Below are 24,182 nucleotides of genomic sequence, written 5' to 3'. Positions count from 1 at the left end.
TTGATAATTGCTGGAGACACGACCAGTTTGCTTAAGCTATTTTTCTTTTTTCTTTATGAGGGGGTGGTTGTTCTACTGGTTCGTCTCATCGATCTTTAATTCATGTTTACGCCTGATTGGTATATGACAAAAACATACAAAAAACGGATTTTGATGTAGGAAAAATCTGTTTTTGGGTGAGATAGCCATGTCGTCCTGATGGAGGTTCATTCGGGCAGCTTCCTACTGTGTAATATTTCCGATTGACATTTTTTTTAAATGTTCTCTCTCTCTCTCTCTCTCTCTCTCTCTCTCTCTCTCTCTCTGTGTGTGTGTGTGTGTGTGTGTGTGTGAGGTTGGTTGGAGATAGGCCTTGGATGCTGATCACATAGGAATTTGGTCAGTCTTTAGGGCAATGTCTCTGTACTTTTCCTCTGCCATTCATGGGCGACCTTTAATCATGTTTATTTTCAAGTTGATATCTACCTGGTCGTTAGGGCGTGTTCCATGTAAGAGATTGTTTGCAGATCTTATTTCTCTTTCTCTTATTTAATTTTTTTGTAGTTTATATATGAAATATTTAATCTAATGCCATTACTGTTCTTAAAATTTTAATTTAATTACTTTTCTTGTGGTTTCCTTATTTCCTTTCCTCACAGGGGTATTTCACCTGTTGGAGCCCTTGGGCTTATAGCATCTTGCTTTTCCAACTAAGGTTAATCACAGATTTAACGCTCTCAAACCTCCAAATGGTTACTGGCTACTTCCACACATGATTCCTTCGGTGTTGCCTCTGTCTTCTATCCTGTCTTAGCTTGAACAGACTTCTTCCCTCGAACTATTTACTAATGAAATCTCTGTACGCCTCCCTGTTCTACCTTCTAACGAAATCTCTCTACGCCCCCTGCCCTACCTTCTAACGAAATCTCTCTACGCCCCCTGCCCTACCTTCTCACGAAATCTCTCTACGCCCCCTGCCGGCCAGAAAATTAGTCCAAGACGGTATTTCTCGGCAACTTGACACGTAATAGGGCAGTTTACCTTATAGCATAGACTTTTCGGTATATTCACGAGACAATACTTAATGACAAGTACTCGAGTTAATGCATATATTTAACTCTACAGAATTGTATACTGTTTAGTTTTTGCACTTTAATACTTGAAAATTGCAGGTTTTACAAGCATTTAATGCAGGACATTGTCCAATTCTCTCTCTCTCTCTCTCTCTCGTCATTGTTTTTACAGCAGCATTTAGCATTTCTATATGACCTTACGTCTATTTTTTTCTAGTATTTGTATCGCCTGGTATTTGATGTGACATGCCTTTTTTGTTTCGACTATCATCATTCTCTCATTTCTGTGTTCTTGCATTTTATGTTATATTATTATTACTAGGTCAGCTACAACCCTATTTTGAAAAACAGGATGCTATAACACCAAGAGCTCCAACAGGAAAAAAAATAGCCCAGTGAAAATAGGAAATAAACAAACTATATTTGAAGTTATGAACAATTAAGATAAAATTTTAAGAACAGTAACATCACTAAAAGGGTTTTTTATATAAACTATGAAAAGACTGTCAGCCTGTTCAACATAAAACATTCGCTACAATGCAGTTGTGTTTTTTCAATTTCACTGCTTTTCTTGGGTTAAAACTCGCAGCCTCTTTTGCCTTCTCGGGTCATAAACACATTAAGTTCTTCGGACACTTTATGTATGTATGTATTTGTTTTGTTTCCATATATTTTTTAGCTTTATTTCTTGATCACAGTTTTGCTTTTGATGTAAATTTCTCTATTTCATGTGTAGTTTTATTGATTAACATAAGTTATTTGTTCATATTTAGATTTTATAATAAATTTTTCCATGCTAAGACTACTGCAAATAAGTATTTAACAACGTGTAATTTAGTTAGTATATGAAAATGTTTTATTAGATGCTTGAACTGTTAAATGTTTTATTAAGATTTAAACGTTTAAGTTTTAAACTTTGCAAAATATTTAAGTTGCCAAGTGACTAAAACGTTTAGAATAGATTACGTGTTATTAAGAATGTATTCCCAGTACTGTAGTCTTAACAGAGAGAAAAGTCTTTATTATAAAAACCAAGATAGGAAGAAATAAATAGTATGTGAAATGTTTATCAATTTCTTTTAGTAAATTCATTCATTTCATTTAGTGAGTCAGTAAATACCAAAATGCATATTAATAGAAAATTCTTGAAAATAGAGAATGAGTTAAAATTGGTCTTGATCTGTTTCTCTTGTTTTTCATAAGACATATTTGGCCTTAGTAACATTTACTAAGATGCAAAAAGATTTGTACCTATTAAGATGCAAAAAGATTTGTACCTATTTTGTCCCTATTTACTAAGATGCAAAAAGTTTTGTACCCATTTTGCCCCTATTTACTAAGATGCAAAAAGTTTTGTACCCATTTTGCCCCTATTCACTAAAATGCATATAGTTTTGTACTCATTTTGCCCCTATTTACTAAGATGCAAATAGTTTTGTACCCATTTTGCCCCCTATTTACTAAGATGCAAATAGTTTTATACCCGTTTTGCCCCTATTTACTAAGATGCAAATAGTGACTATGAGGAAAATGGGTACCAAACCAATTTACAAATAGGGCAAAATTTTGGTAAAAAACTATTTTAACGTGTATTTCTTATTTTACAGATAATGGGTATTTAAACAGAAGTCTGCGGAGTCAAGAGGATCGCCGAAACCATAAGAAGTATGCTGGTAATCCAGAGCAGACGTTACTTCAATACTGGACGCACAATTGTTTAAAATAAATTGATAATTTTAATTTTTTTTTTTTTTTTTTTTTTTTGTGGCAGTGGTCGGGCTCCGCTGCTAGAAAATAGCAATCCAAATCGGGTGTATATCAAATGGAAAGAAATAAAAGAAAGTGTGAAATATTTAATTTTATTTACACCTTGTTGATTAAATATGGTTACAACAAAATATATGAGTACTAGAAAAATATGTATGGGCTATACAGTATATATATGGCTGACATGACTGGTCAAAAATGTAGGTCTAGCTACCAAGAGTTGCCATATATCATATATATTTCTATTTTGGGCAGATAGGTTCAGAAACCTACGACAAGGGTCCCCCTTCATTGACACCTTTTATCATTTTCCTTCCTGCTCTCTTCCACAACTGTCCGCTTTTGCGATAATTCTGCTGTTACATCACGATTCCATTTTCGACCACTTACCTGAAAATAAACGTAGGTTTCTGAACCTTTTACCTACTACCAGGGAACGTCGAGTATCAGGGCTACCTCTTCATTACTCTTTTACCATTTTCCTTCCTGCTCTCTTCCACAACTGTCCGCTTTTGCGATAATTCTGCTGTTGCATCACGATTCCATTTTCGACCACTTACCTGAAAATAAACGTAGGTTTCTGAACCTTTTACCTACTACCAGGGAATGACAAGTATCAGGGCTCAACTTTCACCATTTTCCTTCCTGCTCTCTTCCACAACTGTCCGCTTTTGCGATAATTCTGCTGTTACATCACGATTCCATTTTCGACCACTTACCTGAAAATAAACGTAGGTTTCTGAACCTTTTACCTACTACCAGGGAATGACAAGTATCAGGGCTCAACTTTCACCATTTTCCTTCCTGCTCTCTTCCACAACTGTCCGCTTTTGCGATAATTCTGCTGTTACATCAGGATTCCATTTTCAATCACTTGGCTGAAAATAAACATACATACAGAATATGGGGACTATTAAGAAGCCACAAGTATTATAAACTATGCATATACATTGCATTGTAACATTTAACCTATTAGGGAAGAAATGTGGCAGATAGATAATGGCCTACTTTGGTTATATTCTTACAAAAGGAAAAACATTGCTTATTGTCTTTAAGGACAAACACTTCAAACAATACCAGAGATTCATTGATCTTGCAACAGGAATTTACTAACTTGAAATTTAAAAACATAGCATATATCCTGAACCAACATTACTAGGTAAGAGTGGCAATTTTATCTAAGGAGTTGAAGGTACATGGGGTTTATAATGAGTCAGACTAGAGTCCTATACTAACATGGCAATGGAGTTAAGCTACTGAAGAGTTCTGAAAGGGATATCTTTACAGTTGCTCAAAGATTATAACTTATTAAACCAGGAATAAACGTGTGTTTAAGGCTCATGAAGACTGTTTTGCAAGTCATAACTATAGATAGGAAAGAGTCTATCTGGATGTTGTATTGATATGTCTGTGGTAGGCATGTCAAATCTGTCCTCTACAAAATCTAAAAGATGGTGTCCCTGATCAGAGTTCTAAATTTTCAATACCAGGCTTCTGCCAGGATGAAATGGGGAGAATTTGAGGAGGTATGACTGTTGTACTACATGACGGGCAGTTATTAGAAGATGGAAAATATCAATGTTTTCAATCACTTGAAGGAAAACCAAATGTTAGGATCAGAATCTGTGACAGAAGCACCACAGTCAGTAGGAAAAAATGGTTTTGGCTTCATGCCAAATGTGAGAAGTACAATCGTTATTAAAAAAGGATAGCATGAGAGAGAAAGACTAAGTTTTAGCAGAAGACAAAATGAAAAGGGGACGGGGACCAAAAATTAAGGTTTCAACCCAGATGCCCATAAAACTAAATAAGAGAAACAGAAATAAGTAATATATCACTGTAATGTATGTGATGATGTTCGAGTGATAACAATAAAACATATGATAGTACTGGAATATGTATCTGAAAAAAGGAGAGAAAACTTTAATATCACAAACAAAATTGTAAGTAACGAAACCAGGTACTAGGGAGATATGATTCTAGGTAGAGTTGAAATATTGTAAATTGTACAACTAAGGACTGTAAGAATTTTCAAATAGGCCTACTAGAAAAGGGGAATAAAGATGAAAGGATACAATGTATAAAACAATACTATTGGAAATTGAATATGAGGCTAAAAGTATGGTCATGGATGTAGGTATATACATATCCTGCATATAAAGGTATGGAGACGCAGTTCAGTACAAAACTGTATACCAAATATAATGCATACATGTACGTAGTGTCACTAATCATTATAGGAATTCTTTTTAATAACCGAGGCAAATATGGCAGAGGGAAGTGGATGGCCTAGTTTCGGTGTATAAGTTCATGGAAGAAGGAAAACATATCTGTTGTCCATGGGGAAAAAGAATGACAGAGATTAAAATGGTTCTATTAACAGGAGAAAATGTAACAGGGAAGTGGATGGCCTAGTTTTGGTGTATCAGTTCTTGGAAGGGGGAAAAACATTTCTGTTGTCCATGGGGGAAAAACATTTCTGTTGTCCATGGGGGAAAACCATTTCTGTTGTTCATGGGGAAAAAGAATGCCAGAGATTAAAATGGTTCTATTAACAGGAGCAAATGTAACAGGGAAGTGGATGGCCTAGTTTTGGTGTATCAGTTCTTGGAAGGGGGAAAAACATTTCTGTTGTCCATGGGGGAAAAACATTTCTGTTGTCCATGGGGGAAAACCATTTCTGTTGTTCATGGGGAAAAAGAATGCCAGAGATTAAAATGGTTCTATTAACCGGAGCAAATGTAACAGGGAAGTGGATGGCCTAGTTTTGGTGTATCAGTTCTTGGAAGGGGGAAAAACATTTCTGTTGTCCATGGGGGAAAAACATTTCTGTTGTCCATGGGGGAAAACCATTTCTGTTGTTCATGGGGAAAAAGAATGCCAGAGATTAAAATGGTTCTATTAACAGGAGCAAATGTAACAGGGAAGTGGATGGCCTAGTTTTGGTGTATCAGTTCTTGGAAGGGGGAAAAACATTTCTGTTGTCCATGGGGGAAAAACATTTCTGTTGTCCATGGGGGAAAACCATTTCTGTTGTTCATGGGGAAAAAGAATGACAGAGATTAAAATGGTTCTATTAAGAGGAGCAAATGTAACAGGGAAGTGGATGGCCTAGTTTTGGTGTATCAGTTCTTGGAAGGGGGAAAAACATTTCTGTTGTCCATGGGGGAAAAACATTTCTGTTGTCCATGGGGGAAAACCATTTCTGTTGTTCATGGGGAAAAAGAATGCCAGAGATTAAAATGGTTCTATTAACAGGAGCAAATGTAACAGGGAAGTGGATGGCCTAGTTTTGGTGTATCAGTTCTTGGAAGGGAGAAAAACATTTCTGTTGTTCATGGGGAAAAAGAATGACAGAGATTAAAATGGTTCTATTAACAGGAGCAAATGTAACAGGGAAGTGGATGGCCTAGTTTTGGTGTATCAGTTCTTGGAAGGGGGAAAAACATTTCTGTTGTCCATGGGGGAAAAACATTTCTGTTGTCCATGGGGGAAAACCATTTCTGTTGTTCATGGGGAAAAAGAATGCCAGAGATTAAAATGGTTCTATTAACAGGAGCAAATGTAACAGGGAAGTGGATGGCCTAGTTTTGGTGTATCAGTTCTTGGAAGGGGGAAAAACATTTCTGTTGTCCATGGGGGAAAAACATTTCTGTTGTCCATGGGGGAAAACCATTTCTGTTGTTCATGGGGAAAAAGAATGACAGAGATTAAAATGGTTCTATTAACAGGAGCAAATGTAACAGGGAAGTGGATGGCCTAGTTTTGGTGTATCAGTTCTTGGAAGGGAGAAAAACATTTCTGTTGTCCATGGGGGAAAACCATTTCTGTTGTTCATGGGGAAAAAGAATGCCAGAGATTAAAATGGTTCTATTAACAGGAGCAAATGTAACAGGGAAGTGGATGGCCTAGTTTTGGTGTATCAGTTCTTGGAAGGGAGAAAAACATTTCTGTTGTCCATGGGGGAAAACCATTTCTGTTGTTCATGGGGAAAAAGAATGCCAGAGATTAAAATGGTTCTATTAACAGGAGCAAATGTAACAGGGAAGTGGATGGCCTAGTTTTGGTGTATCAGTTCTTGGAAGGGGGAAAAACATTTCTGTTGTCCATGGGGGAAAAACATTTCTGTTGTCCATGGGGGAAAAACATTTCTGTTGTTCATGGGGAAAAAGAATGCCAGAGATTAAAATGGTTCTATTAACAGGAGCAAATGTAACAGGGAAGTGGATGGCCTAGTTTTGGTGTATCAGTTCTTGGAAGGGAGAAAAACATTTCTGTTGTCCATGGGGGAAAACCATTTCTGTTGTTCATGGGGAAAAAGAATGCCAGAGATTAAAATGGTTCTATTAACAGGAGCAAATGTAACAGGGAAGTGGATGGCCTAGTTTTGGTGTATCAGTTCTTGGAAGGGAGAAAAACATTTCTGTTGTCCATGGGGGAAAACCATTTCTGTTGTTCATGGGGAAAAAGAATGCCAGAGATTAAAATGGTTCTATTAACAGGAGCAAATGTAACAGGGAAGTGGATGGCCTAGTTTTGGTGTATCAGTTCTTGGAAGGGGGAAAAACATTTCTGTTGTCCATGGGGGAAAAACATTTCTGTTGTCCATGGGGGAAAAACATTTCTGTTGTTCATGGGGAAAAAGAATGCCAGAGATTAAAATGGTTCTATTAACAGGAGCAAATGTAACAGGGAAGTGGATGGCCTAGTTTTGGTGTATCAGTTCTTGGAAGGGAGAAAAACATTTCTGTTGTCCATGGGGGAAAAACATTTCTGTTGTTCATGGGGAAAAAGAATGCCAGAGATTAAAATGGTTCTATTAACAGGAGCAAATGTAACAGGGAAGTGGATGGCCTAGTTTTGGTGTATCAGTTCTTGGAAGGGAGAAAAACATTTCTGTTGTCCATGGGGGAAAACCATTTCTGTTGTTCATGGGGAAAAATAATGCCAGAGATTAAAATGGTTCTATTAACAGGAGCAAATGTAACAGGGAAGTGGATGGCCTAGTTTTGGTGTATCAGTTCTTGGAAGGGAGAAAAACATTTCTGTTGTCCATGGGGGAAAACCATTTCTGTTGTTCATGGGGAAAAAGAATGCCAGAGATTAAAATGGTTCTATTAACAGGAGCAAATGTAACAGGGAAGTGGATGGCCTAGTTTTGGTGTATCAGTTCTTGGAAGGGGGAAAAACATTTCTGTTGTCCATGGGGGAAAAACATTTCTGTTGTCCATGGGGGAAAAACATTTCTGTTGTTCATGGGGAAAAAGAATGCCAGAGATTAAAATGGTTCTATTAACAGGAGCAAATGTAACAGGGAAGTGGATGGCCTAGTTTTGGTGTATCAGTTCTTGGAAGGGAGAAAAACATTTCTGTTGTCCATGGGGGAAAACCATTTCTGTTGTTCATGGGGAAAAAGAATGCCAGAGATTAAAATGGTTCTATTAACAGGAGCAAATGTAACAGGGAAGTGGATGGCCTAGTTTTGGTGTATCAGTTCTTGGAAGGGGGAAAAACATTTCTGTTGTCCATGGGGGAAAAACATTTCTGTTGTCCATGGGGGAAAAACATTTCTGTTGTTCATGGGGAAAAAGAATGCCAGAGATTAAAATGGTTCTATTAACAGGAGCAAATGTAACAGGGAAGTGGATGGCCTAGTTTTGGTGTATCAGTTCTTGGAAGGGAGAAAAACATTTCTGTTGTCCATGGGGGAAAACCATTTCTGTTGTTCATGGGGAAAAAGAATGCCAGAGATTAAAATGGTTCTATTAACAGGAGCAAATGTAACAGGGAAGTGGATGGCCTAGTTTTGGTGTATCAGTTCTTGGAAGGGGGAAAAACATTTCTGTTGTCCATGGGGGAAAACCATTTCTGTTGTTCATGGGGAAAAAGAATGACAGAGATTAAAATGGTTCTATTAACAGGAGCAAATGTAACAGGGAAGTGGATGGCCTAGTTTTGGTGTATCAGTTCTTGGAAGGGGGAAAAACATTTCTGTTGTCCATGGGGGAAAACCATTTCTGTTGTTCATGGGGAAAAAGAATGCCAGAGATTAAAATGGTTCTATTAACAGGAGCAAATGTAACAGGGAAGTGGATGGCCTAGTTTTGGTGTATCAGTTCTTGGAAGGGGGAAAAACATTTCTGTTGTCCATGGGGGGAAAACATTTCTGTTGTCCATGGGGGAAAAACATTTCTGTTGTTCATGGGGAAAAAGAATGCCAGAGATTAAAATGGTTCTATTAACAGGAGCAAATGTAACAGGGAAGTGGATGGCCTAGTTTTGGTGTATCAGTTCTTGGAAGGGAGAAAAACATTTCTGTTGTCCATGGGGGAAAACCATTTCTGTTGTTCATGGGGAAAAAGAATGCCAGAGATTAAAATGGTTCTATTAACAGGAGCAAATGTAACAGGGAAGTGGATGGCCTAGTTTTGGTGTATCAGTTCTTGGAAGGGGGAAAAACATTTCTGTTGTCCATGGGGGAAAAACATTTCTGTTGTCCATGGGGGAAAAACATTTCTGTTGTTCATGGGGAAAAAGAATGCCAGAGATTAAAATGGTTCTATTAACAGGAGCAAATGTAACAGGGAAGTGGATGGCCTAGTTTTGGTGTATCAGTTCTTGGAAGGGAGAAAAACATTTCTGTTGTCCATGGGGGAAAACCATTTCTGTTGTTCATGGGGAAAAATAATGCCAGAGATTAAAATGGTTCTATTAACAGGAGCAAATGTAACAGGGAAGTGGATGGCCTAGTTTTGGTGTATCAGTTCTTGGAAGGGGGAAAAACATTTCTGTTGTCCATGGGGGAAAAACATTTCTGTTGTTCATGGGGAAAAATAATGCCAGAGATTAAAATGGTTCTATTAACAGGAGCAAATGTAACAGGGAAGTGGATGGCCTAGTTTTGGTGTATCAGTTCTTGGAAGGGGGAAAAACATTTCTGTTGTCCATGGGGGAAAACCATTTCTGTTGTTCATATGGAAAAAGAATGACAGAGATTAAAATGGTTCTATTAACAGGAGCAAATGTAACAGGGAAGTGGATGGCCTAGTTTTGGTGTATCAGTTCTTGGAAGGGAGAAAAACATTTCTGTTGTCCATGGGGGAAAACCATTTCTGTTGTTCATGGGGAAAAATAATGCCAGAGATTAAAATGGTTCTATTAACAGGAGCAAATGTAACAGGGAAGTGGATGGCCTAGTTTTGGTGTATCAGTTCTTGGAAGGGAGAAAAACATTTCTGTTGTCCATGGGGGAAAACCATTTCTGTTGTTCATGGGGAAAAATAATGCCAGAGATTAAAATGGTTCTATTAACAGGAGCAAATGTAACAGGGAAGTGGATGGCCTAGTTTTGGTGTATCAGTTCTTGGAAGGGAGAAAAACATTTCTGTTGTCCATGGGGGAAAAACATTTCTGTTGTCCATGGGGGAAAACCATTTCTGTTGTTCATGGGGAAAAATAATGCCAGAGATTAAAATGGTTCTATTAACAGGAGCAAATGTAACAGGGAAGTGGATGGCCTAGTTTTGGTGTATCAGTTCTTGGAAGGGAGAAAAACATTTCTGTTGTCCATGGGGGAAAAACATTTCTGTTGTCCATGGGGGAAAACCATTTCTGTTGTTCATGGGGAAAAAGAATGCCAGAGATTAAAATGGTTCTATTAACAGGAGCAAATGTAACAGGGAAGTGGATGGCCTAGTTTTGGTGTATCAGTTCTTGGAAGGGAGAAAAACATTTCTGTTGTCCATGGGGGAAAACCATTTCTGTTGTTCATGGGGAAAAATAATGCCAGAGATTAAAATGGTTCTATTAACAGGAGCAAATGTAACAGGGAAGTGGATGGCCTAGTTTTGGTGTATCAGTTCTTGGAAGGGAGAAAAACATTTCTGTTGTCCATGGGGGAAAACCATTTCTGTTGTTCATGGGGAAAAATAATGCCAGAGATTAAAATGGTTCTATTAACAGGAGCAAATGTAACAGGGAAGTGGATGGCCTAGTTTTGGTGTATCAGTTCTTGGAAGGGAGAAAAACATTTCTGTTGTCCATGGGGGAAAACCATTTCTGTTGTTCATGGGGAAAAAGAATGACAGAGATTAAAATGGTTCTATTAACAGGAGCAAATGTAACAGGGAAGTGGATGGCCTAGTTTTGGTGTATCAGTTCTTGGAAGGGAGAAAAACATTTCTGTTGTCCATGGGGGAAAAACATTTCTGTTGTCCATGGGGGAAAAACATTTCTGTTGTTCATATGGAAAAAGAATGCCAGAGATTAAAATGGTTCTATTAACAGGAGCAAATGTAACAGGGAAGTGGATGGCCTAGTTTTGGTGTATCAGTTCTTGGAAGGGAGAAAAACATTTCTGTTGTCCATGGGGGAAAACCATTTCTGTTGTTCATGGGGAAAAATAATGCCAGAGATTAAAATGGTTCTATTAACAGGAGCAAATGTAACAGGGAAGTGGATGGCCTAGTTTTGGTGTATCAGTTCTTGGAAGGGAGAAAAACATTTCTGTTGTCCATGGGGGAAAACCATTTCTGTTGTTCATGGGGAAAAATAATGCCAGAGATTAAAATGGTTCTATTAACAGGAGCAAATGTAACAGGGAAGTGGATGGCCTAGTTTTGGTGTATCAGTTCTTGGAAGGGAGAAAAACATTTCTGTTGTCCATGGGGGAAAACCATTTCTGTTGTTCATGGGGAAAAATAATGCCAGAGATTAAAATGGTTCTATTAACAGGAGCAAATGTAACAGGGAAGTGGATGGCCTAGTTTTGGTGTATCAGTTCTTGGAAGGGAGAAAAACATTTCTGTTGTCCATGGGGGAAAAACATTTCTGTTGTCCATGGGGGAAAACCATTTCTGTTGTTCATGGGGAAAAAGAATGCCAGAGATTAAAATGGTTCTATTAACAGGAGCAAATGTAACAGGGAAGTGGATGGCCTAGTTTTGGTGTATCAGTTCTTGGAAGGGAGAAAAACATTTCTGTTGTCCATGGGGGAAAACCATTTCTGTTGTTCATGGGGAAAAATAATGCCAGAGATTAAAATGGTTCTATTAACAGGAGCAAATGTAACAGGGAAGTGGATGGCCTAGTTTTGGTGTATCAGTTCTTGGAAGGGAGAAAAACATTTCTGTTGTCCATGGGGGAAAACCATTTCTGTTGTTCATGGGGAAAAATAATGCCAGAGATTAAAATGGTTCTATTAACAGGAGCAAATGTAACAGGGAAGTGGATGGCCTAGTTTTGGTGTATCAGTTCTTGGAAGGGAGAAAAACATTTCTGTTGTCCATGGGGGAAAACCATTTCTGTTGTTCATGGGGAAAAAGAATGACAGAGATTAAAATGGTTCTATTAACAGGAGCAAATGTAACAGGGAAGTGGATGGCCTAGTTTTGGTGTATCAGTTCTTGGAAGGGAGAAAAACATTTCTGTTGTCCATGGGGGAAAAACATTTCTGTTGTCCATGGGGGAAAACCATTTCTGTTGTTCATGGGGAAAAAGAATGCCAGAGATTAAAATGGTTCTATTAACAGGAGCAAATGTAACAGGGAAGTGGATGGCCTAGTTTTGGTGTATCAGTTCTTGGAAGGGAGAAAAACATTTCTGTTGTCCATGGGGGAAAACCATTTCTGTTGTTCATGGGGAAAAATAATGCCAGAGATTAAAATGGTTCTATTAACAGGAGCAAATGTAACAGGGAAGTGGATGGCCTAGTTTTGGTGTATCAGTTCTTGGAAGGGAGAAAAACATTTCTGTTGTCCATGGGGGAAAACCATTTCTGTTGTTCATGGGGAAAAATAATGCCAGAGATTAAAATGGTTCTATTAACAGGAGCAAATGTAACAGGGAAGTGGATGGCCTAGTTTTGGTGTATCAGTTCTTGGAAGGGAGAAAAACATTTCTGTTGTCCATGGGGGAAAACCATTTCTGTTGTTCATGGGGAAAAATAATGCCAGAGATTAAAATGGTTCTATTAACAGGAGCAAATGTAACAGGGAAGTGGATGGCCTAGTTTTGGTGTATCAGTTCTTGGAAGGGAGAAAAACATTTCTGTTGTCCATGGGGGAAAACCATTTCTGTTGTTCATGGGGAAAAATAATGCCAGAGATTAAAATGGTTCTATTAACAGGAGCAAATGTAACAGGGAAGTGGATGGCCTAGTTTTGGTGTATCAGTTCTTGGAAGGGAGAAAAACATTTCTGTTGTCCATGGGGGAAAACCATTTCTGTTGTTCATGGGGAAAAAGAATGACAGAGATTAAAATGGTTCTATTAACAGGAGCAAATGTAACAGGGAAGTGGATGGCCTAGTTTTGGTGTATCAGTTCTTGGAAGGGGGAAAAACATTTCTGTTGTCCATGGGGGAAAAACATTTCTGTTGTCCATGGGGGAAAAACATTTCTGTTGTTCATGGGGAAAAAGAATGCCAGAGATTAAAATGGTTCTATTAACAGGAGCAAATGTAACAGGGAAGTGGATGGCCTAGTTTTGGTGTATCAGTTCTTGGAAGGGAGAAAAACATTTCTGTTGTCCATGGGGGAAAACCATTTCTGTTGTTCATGGGGAAAAAGAATGACAGAGATTAAAATGGTTCTATTAACAGGAGCAAATGTAACAGGGAAGTGGATGGCCTAGTTTTGGTGTATCAGTTCTTGGAAGGGAGAAAAACATTTCTGTTGTCCATGGGGGAAAAACATTTCTGTTGTCCATGGGGGAAAACCATTTCTGTTGTTCATATGGAAAAAGAATGACAGAGATTAAAATGGTTCTATTAACAGGAGCAAATGTAACAGGGAAGTGGATGGCCTAGTTTTGGTGTATCAGTTCTTGGAAGGGGGAAAAACATTTCTGTTGTCCATGGGGGAAAAACATTTCTGTTGTCCATGGGGGAAAACCATTTCTGTTGTTCATGGGGAAAAAGAATGCCAGAGATTAAAATGGTTCTATTAACAGGAGCAAATGTAACAGGGAAGTGGATGGCCTAGTTTTGGTGTATCAGTTCTTGGAAGGGAGAAAAACATTTCTGTTGTCCATGGGGGAAAAACATTTCTGTTGTCCATGGGGGAAAACCATTTCTGTTGTTCATATGGAAAAAGAATGACAGAGATTAAAATGGTTCTATTAACAGGAGCAAATGTAACAGGGAAGTGGATGGCCTAGTTTTGGTGTATCAGTTCTTGGAAGGGGGAAAAACATTTCTGTTGTCCATGGGGGAAAAACATTTCTGTTGTCCATGGGGGAAAACCATTTCTGTTGTTCATGGGGAAAAAGAATGCCAGAGATTAAAATGGTTCTATTAACAGGAGCAAATGTAACAGGGAAGTGGATGGCCTAGTTTTGGTGTATCAGTTCTTGGAAGGGGGAAAAACATTTCTGTTGTCCATGGGGGAAAAACATTTCTGTTGTCCATGGGGGAAAACCATTTCTGTTGTTCATGGGGAAAAAGAATGCCAGAGATTAAAATGGTTCTATTAACAGGAGCAAATGTAACAGGGAAGTGGATGGCCTAGTTTTGGTGTATCAGTTCTTGGAAGGGGGAAAAACATTTCTGTTGTCCATGGGGGAAAAACATTTCTGTTGTCCATGGGGGAAAACCATTTCTGTTGTTCATGGGGAAAAAGAATGACAGAGATTAAAATGGTTCTATTAACAGGAGCAAATGTAACAGGGAAGTGGATGGCCTAGTTTTGGTGTATCAGTTCTTGGAAGGGGGAAAAACATTTCTGTTGTCCATGGGGGAAAAACATTTCTGTTGTCCATGGGGGAAAAACATTTCTGTTGTCCATGGGGGAAAACCATTTCTGTTGTTCATATGGAAAAAGAATGACAGATTAAAATGGTTCTATTAACAGGAGCAAATGTAACAGGGAAGTGGATGGCCTAGTTTTGGTGTATCAGTTCTTGGAAGGGAGAAAAACATTTCTGTTGTCCATGGGGGAAAACCATTTCTGTTGTTCATATGGAAAAAGAATGACAGAGATTAAAATGGTTCTATTAACAGGAGCAAATGTAACAGGGAAGTGGATGGCCTAGTTTTGGTGTATCAGTTCTTGGAAGGGAGAAAAACATTTCTGTTGTCCATGGGGGAAAACCATTTCTGTTGTTCATGGGGAAAAAGAATGCCAGAGATTAAAATGGTTCTATTAACAGGAGCAAATGTAACAGGGAAGTGGATGGCCTAGTTTTGGTGTATCAGTTCTTGGAAGGGGGAAAAACATTTCTGTTGTCCATGGGGGAAAACCATTTCTGTTGTTCATGGGGAAAAAGAATGCCAGAGATTAAAATGGTTCTATTAACAGGAGCAAATGTAACAGGGAAGTGGATGGCCTAGTTTTGGTGTATCAGTTCTTGGAAGGGGGAAAAACATTTCTGTTGTCCATGGGGGAAAAAAATTTCTGTTGTCCATGGGGGAAAAACATTTCTGTTGTCCATGGGGGAAAAACATTTCTGTTGTCCATGGGGGAAAACCATTTCTGTTGTTCATGGGGGAAAACCATTTCTGTTGTTCATGGGGAAAAAGAATGCCAGAGATTAAAATGGTTCTATTAACAGGAGCAAATGTAACAGGGAAGTGGATGGCCTAGTTTTGGTGTATCAGTTCTTGGAAGGGGGAAAAACATTTCTGTTGTCCATGGGGGAAAAACATTTCTGTTGTCCATGGGGGAAAACCATTTCTGTTGTTCATGGGGAAAAAGAATGACAGAGATTAAAATGGTTCTATTAACAGGAGCAAATGTAACAGGGAAGTGGATGGCCTAGTTTTGGTGTATCAGTTCTTGGAAGGGAGAAAAACATTTCTGTTGTCCATGGGGGAAAAACATTTCTGTTGTCCATGGGGGAAAACCATTTCTGTTGTTCATGGGGAAAAATAATGCCAGAGATTAAAATGGTTCTATTAACAGGAGCAAATGTAACAGGGAAGTGGATGGCCTAGTTTTGGTGTATCAGTTCTTGGAAGGGGGAAAAACATTTCTGTTGTCCATGGGGGAAAAAAATTTCTGTTGTCCATGGGGGAAAAACATTTCTGTTGTCCATGGGGGAAAACCATTTCTGTTGTTCATGGGGAAAAAGAATGCCAGAGATTAAAATGGTTCTATTAACAGGAGCAAATGTAACAGGGAAGTGGATGGCCTAGTTTTGGTGTATCAGTTCTTGGAAGGGAGAAAAACATTTCTGTTGTCCATGGGGGAAAACCATTTCTGTTGTTCATGGGGAAAAAGAATGCCAGAGATTAAAATGGTTCTATTAACAGGAGCAAATGTAACAGGGAAGTGGATGGCCTAGTTTTGGTGTATCAGTTCTTGGAAGGGGGAAAAACATTTCTGTTGTCCATGGGGGAAAAACATTTCTGTTGTCCATGGGGGAAAACCATTTCTGTTGTTCATGGGGAAAAAGAATGCCAGAGATTAAAATGGTTCTATTAACAGGAGCAAATGTAACAGGGAAGTGGATGGCCTAGTTTTGGTGTATCAGTTCTTGGAAGGGGGAAAAACATTTCTGTTGTCCATGGGGGAAAAACATTTCTGTTGTCCATGGGGGAAAAACATTTCTGTTGTCCATGGGGGAAAACCATTTCTGTTGTTCATGGGGAAAAAGAATGCCAGAGATTAAAATGGTTCTATTAACAGGAGCAAATGTAACAGGGAAGTGGATGGCCTAGTTTTGGTGTATCAGTTCTTGGAAGGGGGAAAAACATTTCTGTTGTCCATGGGGGAAAAACATTTCTGTTGTCCATGGGGGAAAACCATTTCTGTTGTTCATGGGGAAAAAGAATGACAGAGATTAAAATGGTTCTATTAACAGGAGCAAATGTAACAGGGAAGTGGATGGCCTAGTTTTGGTGTATCAGTTCTTGGAAGGGAGAAAAACATTTCTGTTGTCCATGGGGGAAAACCATTTCTGTTGTTCATGGGGAAAAAGAATGCCAGAGATTAAAATGGTTCTATTAACAGGAGCAAATGTAACAGGGAAGTGGATGGCCTAGTTTTGGTGTATCAGTTCTTGGAAGGGGGAAAAACATTTCTGTTGTCCATGGGGGAAAAACATTTCTGTTGTCCATGGGGGAAAACCATTTCTGTTGTTCATGGGGAAAAAGAATGCCAGAGATTAAAATGGTTCTATTAACAGGAGCAAATGTAACAGGGAAGTGGATGGCCTAGTTTTGGTGTATCAGTTCTTGGAAGGGGGAAAAACATTTCTGTTGTCCATGGGGGAAAAACATTTCTGTTGTCCATGGGGGAAAACCATTTCTGTTGTTCATGGGGAAAAAGAATGCCAGAGATTAAAATGGTTCTATTAACAGGAGCAAATGTAACAGGGAAGTGGATGGCCTAGTTTTGGTGTATCAGTTCTTGGAAGGGGGAAAAACATTTCTGTTGTCCATGGGGGAAAAACATTTCTGTTGTCCATGGGGGAAAAACATTTCTGTTGTCCATGGGGGAAAACCATTTCTGTTGTTCATGGGGAAAAAGAATGCCAGAGATTAAAATGGTTCTATTAACAGGAGCAAATGTAACAGGGAAGTGGATGGCCTAGTTTTGGTGTATCAGTTCTTGGAAGGGAGAAAAACATTTCTGTTGTCCATGGGGGAAAACCATTTCTGTTGTTCATGGGGAAAAAGAATGACAGAGATTAAAATGGTTCTATTAACAGGAGCAAATGTAACAGGGAAGTGGATGGCCTAGTTTTGGTGTATCAGTTCTTGGAAGGGAGAAAATGTTTCTGTTGTCTTTGGGGGGAAAACAATTGAAAGAATGACAGAGATCGGTTGCCAACAGCAACAGAGGTGTGTGTGGGAGGCCAAGTAGTAAACACCAACAAGAAATGAAACAAATGGTGGTGGAATCTGGAATCAAAAGTTTCATACAGCTTTATAGCCAGAAGAAGGTGGTAAGATAACGACAACTACCAAACCTATGAGGAATATAAATGGATAAAGAGGGCAAGAAAGAAAAATGTGATTGCAAAGGGAAAAATCAGGGTAAAATGGAATGAGATCATGCAAAAACGGAGGCAGAAAAGATTCTACAGAAATGCACAAGTAAGAAAAGATAAGCAAGGCGTAAGAGTGGTAGGAACTATTAAAGCTGAAAATGGAAATATATTAATTGAGAAAGAAAAGTCCAGAGAACATGGATGACTATTCTTTTACAACTATTAAACACAGTGAATGAGTATGCAAACATCAGAGAGAGAAAGCTAAGTCGAGACTTCTATAAAGATAATCAAAGTAAATAAAGCTGAAGTGAAATCAGAACTAACAATAGAAGTGGTTAAAGCATTGCAAAATGTAGGCGAAGTGTGGGTGCACATACTATTAGAAAAAAGAATCTGGTATGTAGGGGAAATGCCAAGGGACTGGGAAGATAGTTAGATGTCTAGGTTATAAAGAACAAAAAAGAGACAAGTTGAACTAAATGACCTTCAGAGGTATACAAATTTTTGCCCTGTATTCAACATACTAGAAGTGATATTAACAGGAAAGTTGATAGATATACATAAGCAGCAGTTTTGGTTTTAAGAAAGGAAAGAACGCAGTGAATACTATCTTTATAGCAAGATAAGTCCAAGATAAGTATCAGTATCTAGAAGGGAGAGGGAAAGTTCATATCTGCCGCATCTTATGGATCTTGAAAAGATGTATAAAAGGCCACCAAGAAGGCTAGTTTATTGGTGTTTAAGAAAAAGAGAAGTACCAGAGAAGTTGATAAGGCTAGTGAGTAGTGAGAATGGATTATGAGGGAGCATGAACCACTGTACAGACAAAATATGGGGGAAATAAAGCATTCCTTGGGGATATTGGCCTTCCTCAGGGATCAGCTCTGAGTCCTTGCCTATTAATTGTCATTGTAGACACTTTGTCAATAGTATTAAGGAACAAAGAAGAATTGTGAGAACTGGTATTTACTGAGGATTTAGTCATAATTGCAGACACAGAAGAACTGCAAGAAAGGTTTTAGGCATGGAAAAGGGTCCTAGAAAAGAAAATATTGAAGGTGAACATTAAAAAGACAAAGCTAAAGATTAGTAGTAAAGTACACAGAGAAATAAACAAAACATCCATGTGGAAGATGGCACAGATCAATGAGTTGTCTACTTGAGATCAATAAAAAGCAGTGAGACGAGAGTGAAAGAAACATGGCAAAATTGGAGGAAAGTAACTGGAGTAGTTTTATAAAAACAAAGAGCTATTAGACATCTATCCTGCAGAAACTTGACCTCTTAAAAAGAAAGAGGAAGGACTGTTAGAAAGAATTATGATAAGGATTGTGACTTGTATTGCTGGAATATCACTACTAGAAAGGGGGGAGAGAAGATATTTGACAGAATGAGTGGTACATGTAATGTAAAAGATGAGGCTAGGAAAGATCGTCTGAGATATTATGAACATGTAATAAGAAGGTAGGTGGTAGAACCAGTCAACAGAAACAAGAAAATGCTAATGATGGGATGAGGAGTGTAGGGTATCAGCGCATCAGATGGATGGATCTGATGAAGAGGGATATGAGTGGGATGGGACTAGGAGAAAAGTTAAAAGGAATAGAAACAGATGAAGAAAGTTGACTCGAGAAACAGACACTGCTATACAGTGGAATAAAAGGGTAGAAAGAAGATGGCAAAGCAAGAAAACAGTGGTAAGGACCAAGAAAAATGTTATTTTCATTAGTAAAATAAATTTTTGAATATACTTACCCGATAATCATGTAGCTGTCAACTCTGTTGCCCGACAGAATTCTATGGAGGGATACGCCAGCTATCACAATACTAGAAGGGGGTGTTCTTACCAGCGCCACCTGTGGCCAGGTACTCAAGTACTTCTTGTTGACACCTCCTCAATTATTCCTCGGTCCCACTGGTTCTCTATGGGGAGGAAGGGAGGGTCAATTAAATCATGATTATCGGGTAAGTATATTCAAAAATTTATTTTACTAATGAAAATAACATTTTTCAATATTAAACTTACCCGATAATCATGTAGCTGATTCACACCCAGGGGGGTGGGTGAAAACCAGTGTACAAGATTAAAGGATAGCTAAGTATCCCATATTTCATATAACAGTTATCTCAAATAACAATGAAATAATAAGTACCTGGTAAGGAAGTCGAATTGAACCGTTACTCTGTCTCTTTTTTAAGTTCGTCTTCCTTACTGAGCGCAGCGTTCCTCTTGGAGGCTGAATCAACCCAAAGGTGCTAAAGTATACAGGGCTGCAACCCATACTAAAGGACCTCATCACAACCTTTAACCTCGGCGCTTCTCAAGAAAGAATTGACCACCCGCCAAATCAACAAGGATGTGGAAGGCTTCTTAGCCGACCGAACAACCCATAAAAAGTATTCAAGAGAAAGGTTAAAAAGTTATGGAATTATGGGAATGTAGTGGCTGAGCCCTCGCCTACTACTGCATTCGTTGCTACGAATGGACCCAGGGTGTAGCAGTACTCGTAAAGAGACTGGACATCTTTGAGATAGAATGATGCGAACACTGACTTGCTTCTCCAATAGGTTGCATCCTCTGCAGAGAACGGTTCTGTTTGAAGGCCACTGAAGTAGCCACAGCTCTCACTTCATGTGTCCTTACCTTCAGCAAAGCAAGGTCTTCTTCCTTCAGGTGAGAATTTGCTTCTCTAATCAGAAGCCTGATGTAGTAAGAAACTGAGTTCTTAGACATTGGTAGAGAAGGCTTCTTGATAGCACACCATAAGGCTTCTGATTGTCCTCGTAATGGGTTTGACCTTCTTAAATAGCACTTAAGAGCTCTAACAGGGCAAAGTACTCTCTCTAGTTCGTTCCCCACCATGTTGGACAGGCTTGGGATCTCGAACGACTTAGGGCAAGGACGGGAAGGAAGCTCGTTTTAGCCAAAAAAAAAAAAAAAAAACCGAGCCGCAAGGAACATGTAGCCGTTTCAGATGTGAAACCTATGTTCCTGCTGAAGGCGTGGATCTCACTTACTCTTTTACCTGTTGCTAAGCACACGAGGAAAAGAGTTTCTAATGTGAGGTCCTTAAAAGAGGCTGATTGGAACGGTTCAAATCCTGATGACATTAGGAACCTTAGGACCACGTCTAGATTCCAGCCTGGAGTGGACAACCGACGTTCCTTTGAGGTCTCAAAAGACCTAAGGAGGTCCTGTAGATCTTTGTTGGAGGAAAGATCCAAGCCTCTGTGGCGGAAAACCGCTGCCAACATACTTCTGTAACCCTTGATCGTAGGAGCTGATAGGGATTTTACGTTCCTTAGATGTAACAGGAAGTCAGCAAACTGGGTTACAGTGGTACTGGTTGAGGAAAACTGCATTGGCCTTGCACCAGCTTCGGAAGACTTCCCATTAAGACTGATAGACTCTGAGAGTGGATGTCGTCCTTGCTCTGGCAATCGTTCTGGCTGCCTCCTTCGAAAAGCCTCTAGTTCTTGAGAGACTTTCGATAGTCTGAAGGCAGTCAGACGAAGAGCGTGGAGGTTTGGGTGTACCTTCTTTACGTGAGGTTGACGCAGAAGGTCCACTCTAGGAGGAAGAGTCCTGGGAACGTCGACCAGCCATTGCAGTACCTCGGTGAACCCTTCTCTCGCGGGTCAGAGGGGAGCAACCAACGTCAACCGTGTCCCTTTGTGAGAGGCGAACTTCTGAAGTACCCTGTTGACAATCTTGAACGGCGGGAATGCATACAGGTTGAGATGGGACCAATCCAGCAGAAAGGCATCCACGCGAACTGCTGCTGGGTCTGGAATCGGAGAACAATACAAGAGGAGCTTCTTGGTCATCGAGGTAGCGAATAGAACTATGGTTGGCAGACCCCACAGGGCCCAAAGTCTGCTGCAAACATTCTTGTGAAGGGTCCACTCTGTGGGGAAGACCTGACCCTTACGGCTGAGGCGATCTGCCATGACATTCATATCGCCCTGAATGAGCCTCGTTACCAGCGTGAGCTTTCGATCTTTGACCAAATGAGGAGGTCCCTTGCGATCTTGAACAACTTCCTCGAATGAGTCCCTCTCTGCTTGGAGATGTAAGCCAAGGCTGTGGTGTAGTCGGAGTTCACCTCCACCACCTTGTTAAGCTGGAGGGACTTGAAGTTTATCAAGGCCAGATGAACTGCCAACAACTCCTTGCAATAGATGTGAAGTGTCCTTTGCTCCTGATTCCATGTTCCCGAGCATTCCTGTCCGTCCAGTGTCGCACCCCAGCCCGTGTCCGATGCGTCCGAGAAGAGACGGTGGTCGGGGGTCTGAACAGCCAAAGGTAGACCTTCCTTGAGAAGAATGCTGTTCTTCCACCACGTTAGAGTAGACCTCATCTCTTCGGAAACAGGAACTGAGCCCGTCTCTAGCGTCATGTCCTTTATCCAGTGAGCAGCTAGATGATACTGAAGGGGGCGGAGGTGGAGTCTCCCTAACTCGATGAACAGGGCCAGCGATGAAAGTGTCCCTGTTAGACTCATCCCCTGCCTGACTAAGCATCGGTTCCTTCTCAGCATGCTCTGGATGCATTCTAGGGCTTGGAAGATCCTTGGGGCCGACGGACAAGTCCGAAAAGCTCGACTCTGAAGATCCATACCCAAGGAAACAATGGTCTGGGATGGAACGAGCTGAGACTCCTCAAAATTGACCAGGAGGCCCAGTTCCTTGGTCAGATCCATAGTCCATTTGAAAATCTCCAGACAGCGACGACTTGTGGGAGCTCTTAAAAGCCAGTCGTCTGACGGAGCCGGACACAAGATCATGATACTGCTGCACAGTCTGTAAACTGACAATCATGGGCAAGCGAGGAAGTACAGTGACAACCCGAATCTGTCTAGACTATCTGGGTCGTACAGACAACTCCTTAACGGGTTGCTGAGGTTGCCGCACTGCGTCACAACAAGTCCCTTCTGTTGGTTGTTGAACGTCTTCCCCGTGACACATTGACTCCGTAAACAAAAATCCTCTAACAAGGACTAAGCTTGGACTGCATGTCATGCAACACAGCTCAAGGTCTATGGGAGCAGGTGTGGTAACAGACGGGATTAGCGGCTGAAGTGGAACCATTACCTTCCCTGTAAGCATGTTATGCTTAAATAAAAGTCCATAAGAGGTTATGCAGCTAAAGGCTCCCTCCAAATGACAGAGTCCTCAAGGGAATATCAGAAGGAGGGAGAAAAGAACTTTCTCATCTACAGGGATCTTATCCTAGAAAAGCTAAGTTCTCTGAGTGAGGGTTCACTGGTGCAAAAGCAGCAGACTAGAAGGCAACGTTATGAAACTGCTTGACAGTCTAGTGAGTTGGCAACAACCCAAGATATGTTGAGAAGCATGCGGTAAGGTATGCAGAGCATGATGAATGCAGAGTATGCTGTATGCAGAGCATGCTGTATGTAGAGCATGTTGTATGCAGAGCATGCTGAATGCAGAGCATGCTGTATGCAGAGCATGTTGTATGCAGAGCATGCTGAATGCAGAGCATGCTGAATGCTGAGCATGTAGTAAGCAGAGCCTGCTGTAAGCAGAGCCTGCTGTAAGCAGAGCCTGCTGTAAGGAAAGCAGAGCGTGTGCATGGCGTTTAACATTTCTCAGAAATTCCATGACCAGTGCTAGAGTGCTTTATGCATGCTTGCATGGGGTTTAAAAATCAACATAATGTTTACCTTACATTCATAACTCATGATTCATATTTTTGCCATGGTTTGAAAATGGAGGTAAGGTATGCTGAACAGCAGAGTCAGAACGAGCTGGAACAACAACAGTGGAAGGTGCAGAAAGTTCCTGTTCCTGTGGTATGAGTGGAGCGTGAAGAGACCGAGGTTGCGCAGAACAAGGTAAAGTTCCCGCAAGCAGAGGTGTCTGAGGCGCAGGATCAGGGTGCACGGGTTGAGCTCGGTGCAGCAGCTGAGGAGACTGACTCACAGGTGGAAGAGGTTGTACCTCCACCGAGAGTTGCACCACCGGTGGAGCAGCCAGGGGAGGAGGAGGAAGAGTGGAGTAATCCTCCTGATCCCAAACCGAAGGTTGCCTTAAAGAAGGCTGAGGCTGAACAACACTGGGAACAGCGAACACAGAAAGAGGTTCAACATCGTACGCCTGGCAGATGGTGCTGCGACTGGGTGCAGCGAGTGCAGGCGGGTTGAGCACAGGCTGAACGGGTGCAGGGGAGGTGCAACACTCTCAGCCCGACACTCACACAACAGGTCCGAAAGCTGTGCTTGCATGGACTGTAGTAGAGTCCACAACATCGTACGCCTGGCAGATGGTGCTGCGACTGGGTGCAGCGAGTGCAGGCGGGTTGAGCACAGGCTGAAAGGGTGCAGGTGGAGGTGCAACACTCTCAGCCCGACACTCACGCAACAGGTCCGAAAGCTGTGCTTGCATGGACTGTAGTAGAGTCCACAAC

At 40.4% G+C, this 24,182-nt stretch overlaps 1 long non-coding RNA gene across 3 annotated transcripts in view; it reads right to left on the bottom strand.

The window, feature by feature from the left end:
* Positions 1–3,453: 3,453 nt before the first annotated feature.
* The window catches only part of LOC137637158 (uncharacterized), a 64,385-nt gene continuing 43,656 nt past the window's right edge, over positions 3,454–24,182 (bottom strand). For all 3 annotated transcript variants that reach the window (XR_011043429.1, XR_011043427.1, XR_011043428.1), the window contains exon 3: positions 3,454–3,697. This is a non-coding gene — a long non-coding RNA (uncharacterized lncRNA). The remainder of the gene's footprint in view (positions 3,698–24,182) is intronic.

The sequence above is a fragment of the Palaemon carinicauda genome, unplaced genomic scaffold (genome assembly GCF_036898095.1).
Source record: "Palaemon carinicauda isolate YSFRI2023 unplaced genomic scaffold, ASM3689809v2 scaffold56, whole genome shotgun sequence".
Lineage (NCBI taxonomy): Eukaryota > Metazoa > Arthropoda > Malacostraca > Decapoda > Palaemonidae > Palaemon > Palaemon carinicauda.
The sequence above is the reverse complement of the archived record's forward strand: the minus strand, read 5'-3'. Positions and strand labels throughout refer to the sequence as shown.